This window comes from Micropterus dolomieu, linkage group LG03 (genome assembly GCF_021292245.1).
Source record: "Micropterus dolomieu isolate WLL.071019.BEF.003 ecotype Adirondacks linkage group LG03, ASM2129224v1, whole genome shotgun sequence".
Taxonomy (NCBI): domain Eukaryota; kingdom Metazoa; phylum Chordata; class Actinopteri; order Centrarchiformes; family Centrarchidae; genus Micropterus; species Micropterus dolomieu.
Window position 1 is genome coordinate 18,327,792 of NC_060152.1, and position 8,434 is coordinate 18,336,225.

General features: G+C 40.4%; 1 long non-coding RNA gene across 1 annotated transcript in view; it reads right to left on the reverse strand.

The window, feature by feature from the left end:
• LOC123968686 overlaps positions 1-1,968 on the reverse strand; it is a 7,337-nt gene extending 5,369 nt beyond the window's left edge. Inside the window, exons 1-2 of the long non-coding RNA XR_006824523.1 lie at positions 1,550-1,968; positions 1,159-1,209 (exon numbers count right to left, since the gene is read on the reverse strand). This is a non-coding gene — a long non-coding RNA (uncharacterized LOC123968686). The remainder of the gene's footprint in view (positions 1-1,158; positions 1,210-1,549) is intronic.
• Between the last annotated feature and the right edge of the window lie 6,466 nt (positions 1,969-8,434).

Genomic DNA, 8,434 nt, shown 5'->3' on the forward strand with positions numbered 1-8,434 from the left:
GAATGATTATTTAGATTTTTTGCCCTCCTAGTTCATCTACTAGTCACCTCCACATATAATACGTATACTAAAATACTTACTTATCAACAGAGTTCTTGTCAGCATTTCTTTAAAATATTTCTTTTCCCTTTACTCCTTTCCAATTAATCTGTTTGGCCACTGTGTTTGAGAAAACCATTGAATGTATATTCCAAGATTGAACAGTAAATACTATTAACAGAATGTTATCTGTGAAAGTTGCTAAAATAAGGATGAAAGAGCACTGTATGCAGATCAGTGGTGAAGTTACTAGTACAGCAGAGCTGACCGGAAGTCAGACAAAATGTAAAAAGTAGTCAAAACACACAAAACATTTTATACATTTGACAGTTATGTGTACAGTTACCTGTATCTATATAATCATATGAAAAGGACAACAAAAAAATTAAGACCTCTGTAAATAAATGTAAGAGACTTATTTTGAGAATATTAAATTCAATGAGTTTTTTAATTATTTTAAGACCCAGTGGGTAAAGTTACCCTGCATGACAAATGACCCCAGGAGCTCAGCTCTGCTAATTTTACAGGTTTGCACTGCATTGTGATTTTGGAACAAACCCCAGTGGTAGTAACGTTATGTACAAAGCCTGCAAGAAAAAAAATGTGAGGCAAATTAAAAAGAATGAGTAATGCTGATTGTACCACTACCAGCCATCTCAGTGTACTGATATCATGAACCTCATTGTAATTTTTAACAGTAAAATTTGATGAATTACTGAGAACCATCAGCCTCTAGACAAAACAAATAACATTTCTTACAGCTCCTGACAGAAATTTGAGGGTAAACACTAGGTAAGCTTAACAAAGCACACTATATCCCTCGGAAAACGCCCCAAATAAATATCCAGAATGAATCAGGAACTGCTCCTCAACCATAATACCGCGGTGTGATTTCATACAAAGTCAAAGAAAAGACACGGAGAGATGCGATTTCCCGCCCATAGACCTTTTTTGTCATAATGAATTTACGTTTTCATTAATGTCAGATGAAAATTCCAACTTCTTTAGATGGCTTTGATTTTTTAAACACTTAACTTACCTATCATAACTTTATAACGTTATGCTCAACTATAGCCAAGATCAAATCAAAGCCGGAAAAAAATACTTACATTAACTTACCTTACCCCATTAATCCCGAGCTCTCAGCCAGGGGTGAAGAAAAGATTGAACCTAAAAAGGAGACAGGTGCTGTCAATTGGTGCTGTTGGAAACTAACGTTAAAACATTGTTGTAAGTTAACTAACGTTAACGTTAAACAGCATTAATGTTTTATGCTAGCTGCACACAAAGTTGTTTATTAATGCTAGCTAGCTTAGCTATCCGTTCATTCAGTTAATTTAGCTAGCCCAGCTAAAAAGCTAACGTTAGCCAATGCCTCTTCAACAGTTTTAGCCATTTTAAGAAGTTAAAATCCGGTCAAAACATTCCGATGTGATGATGTTAACAAGCATTACACCACTATTAAAAACAATCACACTAAACTGTTTGACTGTAACATCGTTCAACTTACCGTTATAAACTCTTTCCCCAAAGCTTGCAGTCCGAACTGATCCAAAGAAAGACAAACAGTTCGCGCGCTCGTTCCGACGGCCCCGGGCCAGAACAACTACGATTCCGCCGACTGACTTCTGGTCCGGTATGAACCGGTTCGAAAGAAAAATAAAGAAACAATTCGCGCGCTCCTTCCGACGAGTCCGGGCCATAACTATTATGATTCCGCCGACTGGTGGATGCTCACGCCCACTCCTGAGTGTACACAGACTACATGCGGGCCGTATCTGGAACTGGGCAGTAAAACGGGCGTGACTGTTACACGGATCTGCCGGTTTGGAGGCGGATTCGGCCCAGAGTCAGCTGCTATCTGGGTTCTTTATTTGTGATGCATTTGCAACGAAGCATTGCAAAACCAGCCTGTTAAACTTGGCCAGCTTGTGCTGCTTCCACAATTCCTGCAGCAAAGTAAAGCTTAGTCACTCCCAACTCGTCACATATGTCACATCAAGACCTCTTGGCGTCGCATTTTAATGGCCTGGCTACCCCTTAGTGTTTTCAACTTGTAGGGCTCTGCGGTCAAGTTAGCAATAATGTTAGGGTCCAAACAGTCAGGCAATGAGGAGAACAGGAGTTTTGTTGAAAAACAGGGTCTTTTTATTAACCAAAAAAATAGAAACCAAGAACTTAACATCTAGGCCTATAAAAGAGGTCAACAAAATATATGAACTAAAAAAGCTGACCTAACTGAATGAGACACAATGGTACATATATAGTGGCTTGGCCGAATCAATTTACACACAAGGGAAAACAAAATGGACGACAACTACGACTACTACAAAGTAAACAAACTAAACCCCAAATCCCCCTCCAATATGGCAGCACATGGTATGGCTTGATTGGCTGGTCACAGGACATGACAGTCCTCCACCCTTGGCCACACCTTTCTTTCAACAGGACAGACCTCTCTCCAACAGGTAACACAAGAAACAATGATTAATATAATAGAAAATGTTTACTTAACCCTACAATTTGTAAATGTGTGCACTATTTAAACAGTGAATGGCTAAAAGCAAAAAACTGTGTAATCTGTCATTTGTCAACATGATTTGTTTTGGGTGTGGCTAACTGCAAAAAGAACTTAACCTATGTACTTAACAGAACATGGTAGAATTTTGTATTATCATTGCTGGCTGTTACCCTGTGTGGCTTGGGCCATCACAAATAATAATGTAACCCAGGCTAAAATACATTTGCCAGTAAAATATACATAGTTTATTAAATGAAAGATAATGCATAAATACTATAAAATACACGAGTCATCCAAAAGTAATTTGAAAAAAAGATCTTAAGAGATCATTAAGAATGTCTTTTAAAAAGTCTGGATGTTTTTATTAAGAGGTCAAATGTTTAAATAAGGTTTAAGAATGTTAAAAAAGTTGAATGTTGCAGTTCATTGAGTGTGTATAGTTTGTATGATGTGTACAGGAGCACGTGTGAGAAGTATGAAAACCTAAATTGATGAGCAGTTGATATGTCAATCGTTGTTTTTCTGTACCCTGATTGGAAAGTATACCGTTGACAACCACTCCAAGTTCATTCCCAAGTAAAGGGGTGGGACTTAATGGTAGCTGACTCAGATCCCAGACATTGGAGAACGATAGAGACGTGTTCACGCAGTGGATGTAAACATTGTACGAGAGCAATTTGTTCCTAACCTGTGGTTGACGACCAGTTATCCTGAGTGTTGGACTTTTGTGATCTACAAGAGGAGGACACTGTGGCTGAAAAAAGGGAAAAGTTCCTGTGGACCACGACGGAGGACTGTTTTCCCCTCCCGGTGTGATATGATAGACTGCTGTCTTTTCCTGAGCTGCGTTTCTTCGTTTGCGAGTTTCTGCTGTGTGCTGCCAGAGACCATCGTCCCATTCCCTCACAATCTCATTCCCCTGCTCATACTCAGAGGTCGTGAGTACTAATAACTTTACAACTTTACACGTGCACGTATTTGTTTTTTTGTGCTTGTGAAACAAGTGAACCGGCCATTGCATGTTTTGGGCCTCAACGCACCGGAGCCACGATCCAGGCCTGCAACGAGATTTTGTTTAGTTTCAGTTATAAAGACGTGTATGAGTGTGTGTGTGGGCCCACAGCACAGTGGTGGTGTTTGACGCTTACTGAGGTAATGCACTGGTTATATAGAGTCCAATGAAACAAGACATATAAGGGTTTACAAGAGACTTACTAACAAGAGTTTTGTGTTTATTTTCTGAAAATTTTATATTGGCATTTCGATTTCGCTATATTTTGTAAAGGTATCATTTTAAGTTATTTTTAGTTAAAAGGGAATTTATGTCTTTTGTGTTACTGCCGAATTAATTAAATAATTGTACTTTTTTTCTGCTAAAGCATATTGGTGGTATATGTATTTGGGTTTTTCAGAATGAATACTTTTTCTTACACAGATTAACCAGATACATGTAATTTGGTTTACAGTGTACAGCAAGGAAGAGTATAAATATTACCTTTGTGTTTATCTGTTTGGAGGCAACGCCAGTTAAATTTTTCCATTTGAGAGTAAGTGGGTGAAGGTTTCCATCATTTTCATTTGCTAGAATAATAGTACAGGTTACAGCGCCAAATTATAAAAACTGTACCTAGGGCCCCGCCCATAGTGACCTTATACAAAGAAGTTAGTTAACATTATACAATCACATGGGACGGGTGTTACAATAATAATAATATGCAATGTCCGGTTATACTTTAATAGTAAAACTAGAGGTCAACATTGTGAGAACGGGTTGGCTTAGCTAATGTTACGTTTTCATAGCCTGGCCTGCCAGATGAGCTTCACCTCGGCATTCACTGCAACTTCTCCTCAGAATGGATGTTTTAAATGCAGCTTCATTTGCTCGGTACAAGTAAATGAAATCATTCAAAACACATACAAAAAACACACATGTAAACTTTGTTGGGTAAAGACCACAGCATCTGGAGACAATCAGTCTCCTCTCCATGTCAGGTTCTCTGGGCGCTACGTGATGCTCACCTGCTCCCGTTCTCGCCTGCCTGCTAATCTCTGTCCGAGGAGAGAGAGGACAAGAGAAGTTCGGGTGCCTTTCAAGCAGCAGTGTGCTGAATGTAGCTCGTCAATGTCACTTTTTGTGAACTGACCAGTCACAGCCTGGATGGGGCGGGACATTAAAAAATATTGACAGGTAGGTGTCATTTACGCTGGGGACAGGTCAGAATCAGGCCCCATCCACACTACTACGTTTTAGTTTAGAAACGTAGAAGTAAAACGAATACGATCTCCATCCACACCAGCGTTTTAGCTGCGTTTTAGAATTGATCTCCGTCCACATTAAAACATCTGAAAACGCGAATCACGTGACCATTCACTTACACTGGGCATGCGCGTGCCGGTGTAAACAGGAAAAAGATTGACTACTACTCCGTTGCAGCAGATTTGACGAAGAAGAAAGTAGCTACATCTGCAAAGATTAGCAACGTCAAAGACCAGAGATTTCTTTGCATGGACCGACGACGAGGTGGAACTTTTACTGAAAGTTACAAGGGAGTACAAAACAGCCATGGCAGCAGAAAACACCGATTGGGAGTCGTCGCAAACCAAATACGACGACATATTGGAAAGGTACTGGGAGCATTACCCATTGCCAGAGAAAGCCACAACAATGGGAAAGGTGTACCCCCACAATAAGGACGAAATCACTAAAGGTATGTATGGCTGGCAAAATTTTAGCTATAACATATAACGCTTGATTTTACGTGGTGTAGCCTAGATGTGTTTTAACAGGCCTAACAGTTAGCTAATGTAAGAAAGCTGCTTAAACTTCTTTTGTGGAGGGAGGGGGGGGAGTAACGCTAGTTATACAAAAACATTAACGTTAAACTAGTTCGTGTTTTGTGTTCACAGGGCAGTTGACTACAAAACTCAAGGCCGTACGAATCAGCTACAGGCGAGCTGTCGATGCTGGTCATCGAAGTGGCCATGGGCGAGTAGTTTTGCTCTACTTTGAGCTCTGCGAGTCAATTTGAGGTTCAGGTAGGCCTAACCTCCATTATATGCCTCCACAGTCACCACACACCATGCACGATAACCGATATAACTATGGGCACACGCCAATAAGAAGGCCACTCCAGGAATACAATTCCCCTGGACATAGCCACCACAGCAGTCCACCTGCAAAGCACGGAGACTACACACATTTGTAAATGTTTTTTAGTACAGCCAGCTTAAAAAGCAGTGCTCTTGTTTCTGGCCCTTGTATATAGTTTTATATTTGCATGGTGTGTTTCTTTGGGTGTTGTAGTTAATTTGTTATTTGCACAGTAGAAATTATTTTAATAAAGACATTAAAACAACTGATTCATTGTGTATTTGCTGTCTTTTTCATCTATCAATATCTATATCTCTGAGATATAGATATTGATAGATGAGATATTTAGATATATATCCGTATACATACCAGAGAGAGAGAGGATGAGAACATCTATTACATCAGTGTACAAACTCAGATACTCAATTTTAGAGTCAAACATTTTACTTTTTACTCAATCACATCTTTTTTTAGGTTACATTTAAAGATAAACGTGTACACATTTAAAAAACACATGGTAGTCAGAGCAAAAGGCAAAGGAATACTTTCAGTGTACTGGGAAACCTGTTTTTTTAACTGTGCATATGACAAACGTTTTAGTTAAGGGTCAAGAAATGTCTTCAACACATGTCTCACTCATTTCCCTTCATTTTCGTTGTTCTCACATTACAATCTCTCATGTGTGGCTGGAAATCCCTGTCGTACTGGTGAGCAGCATTTATGCATTGTTCGTTTACAGGTTCGTTGTTCATTTCACAATAATTGTGCAGAACAAAACAAGCATAGATCACAAAAGGAAGGTCCTTCATGTTTATGTCCGTCGGCCTTCTCAAAGCCGCAAACCATGCCTTCAAACGTCCGAATGAACATTCGATCACCATCCGCGCCTTGCAGAGAGAGAAGCCATAATACTGCTCCAGTGGAGTAACTCCGCCGTTGTGGTACTCCTTCATGACGTACAGCATAAAGGGATAAGCTGGATCCCCCAGAAGAAACACGGGGACAGCATCTTCACCTTCCACTAACTCTCTAGGGCAGGAGGGTATTGTCCCATTTTTTAGGTCACCACACAGTTTCGAGTTGGTAAATATGCGCGCGTTGAGCACACTCCCCGGCCATTTTACAACAACATCCATGAAACGATACTGGTGGTCACACAAAGCTTGTACATTCAAAAAATGTTTTCCGTTTCGGTTGATGTAGTCTGTTGAGTTGGCTAAGGGTTGTTTTGATTTCGATGTGTGTACAGTCAATTGCCCCAGGCAATGTGTCTGATAGAAGTTCACAACAAGATCTTTCACCTTGGCCTCTGTGCTCGGTGTTTTAATGTAGTCTGGACCCAGGAAAATGGAAATGGCCTTACAGACCTGTCGGATGATTACTGAAACAGTTTGTCGGGATAGTCCAAATGCATTTGCATTTCCGGTCTCCCCTCGTCACTCAGGTAATACAACTTGCATGCTACCTTGTTCATCCGTGGGGGCCCTCATTTTTGTTGTTGCTCTTTCCACGTGCGGACGTAGTCTTCCACTGAGGTTGATAAGTGCCGATCTGGACATTCGAAGGTTTTCGCACCATTCCTCAGGAACAACTTCATTGATAAAATTATCCCACCATGTGCTGGTTCTTCCCAGCTTAACCCAAAACCGACGCTCCATGTATGGTCGATACCGCTGCTGCACATGGGAATTGTCACAGATCGCTCGAATAATAGCTTGCCTCCGGCGCATGTAGGCAGTTATAGCATTGTAAAATGCAGAATTTACTTGTACAACAGCTGCTAGCAAAGACATCAAGGTCAGTAACGCTTGTAATTCATTATCCATATTGCAGTCACTAACGTTACTGGTAGTCCAGGCTGTTGTTGTATGTTTTCTTCCGGGGAGGGGTCATGTGATGGGTGGCTGACGAATCAGTGAAGGATGTGCCATGACTGATGACACTCAATCAGAAGCTAAATGTGAGCGTCTGGTTTATCGTTTCTAAAGTCCTCCGTTTTTGCCCGTCTTCACTAAAACGCCCTCCGGAGATTCAAAACGCAAAACGGAGTCGGCAGCGTTTCCAAACTTCTCCGTTTTAGGTCTCCGTTTTTGCCGTTTTAGTCTGGAAGGGAGGTGCAAATGTAGCAAAAGGTCCCCGTTTCTAAACTAAAACGCAGTAGTGTGGACGGGGCCTCAGAATAGGTGCGTTTGATTTCATGTGGCGCTGCGCAGCGCTGACTTAATGTGATGCATGCTGGACTTAAACTGCCTCACAGACAGCCAAATTCTGACACTGCCCATATAATTTTTCTTTCTAAATTTGATTTGATTAAAAAAAAACTATTTAGACATATCTAAAGTGTAGATCTATGTATGTGTTAGTTAACTTATTTTAATTCTTTTTTTTATAGGTGTGTTATAGGTAGACCCCCACCAAAGCTCATTGCAAGTGGTGGTCGAACATAATTAAGAGTCCAGGAGTTGTGCCAAAAACACAAGATTATTAAAATAAACATGAAATTAGTTAAAAATTTTATTCAAATGAAATAACAAATCTGATGGGCTGGCCAAAATGAACAAAAGAAAGGGAAGCCCTCCAGACCAGCCCACAAAGGGTCATAGGATCTGGAGGCTTCCCCTCTACCCTAAACCAATCCCTAACTAAACAAACAAACAAACAAACAAATAAAATAAATCCACGAAAACTAAACTACCAGTCCCATCAGAAAAAAATAGAACAATCAAAAGAAATACAAATCAGCAGCAGTCTCTGTGGTCTGCTGCTGCCATGGCATGAAGGTG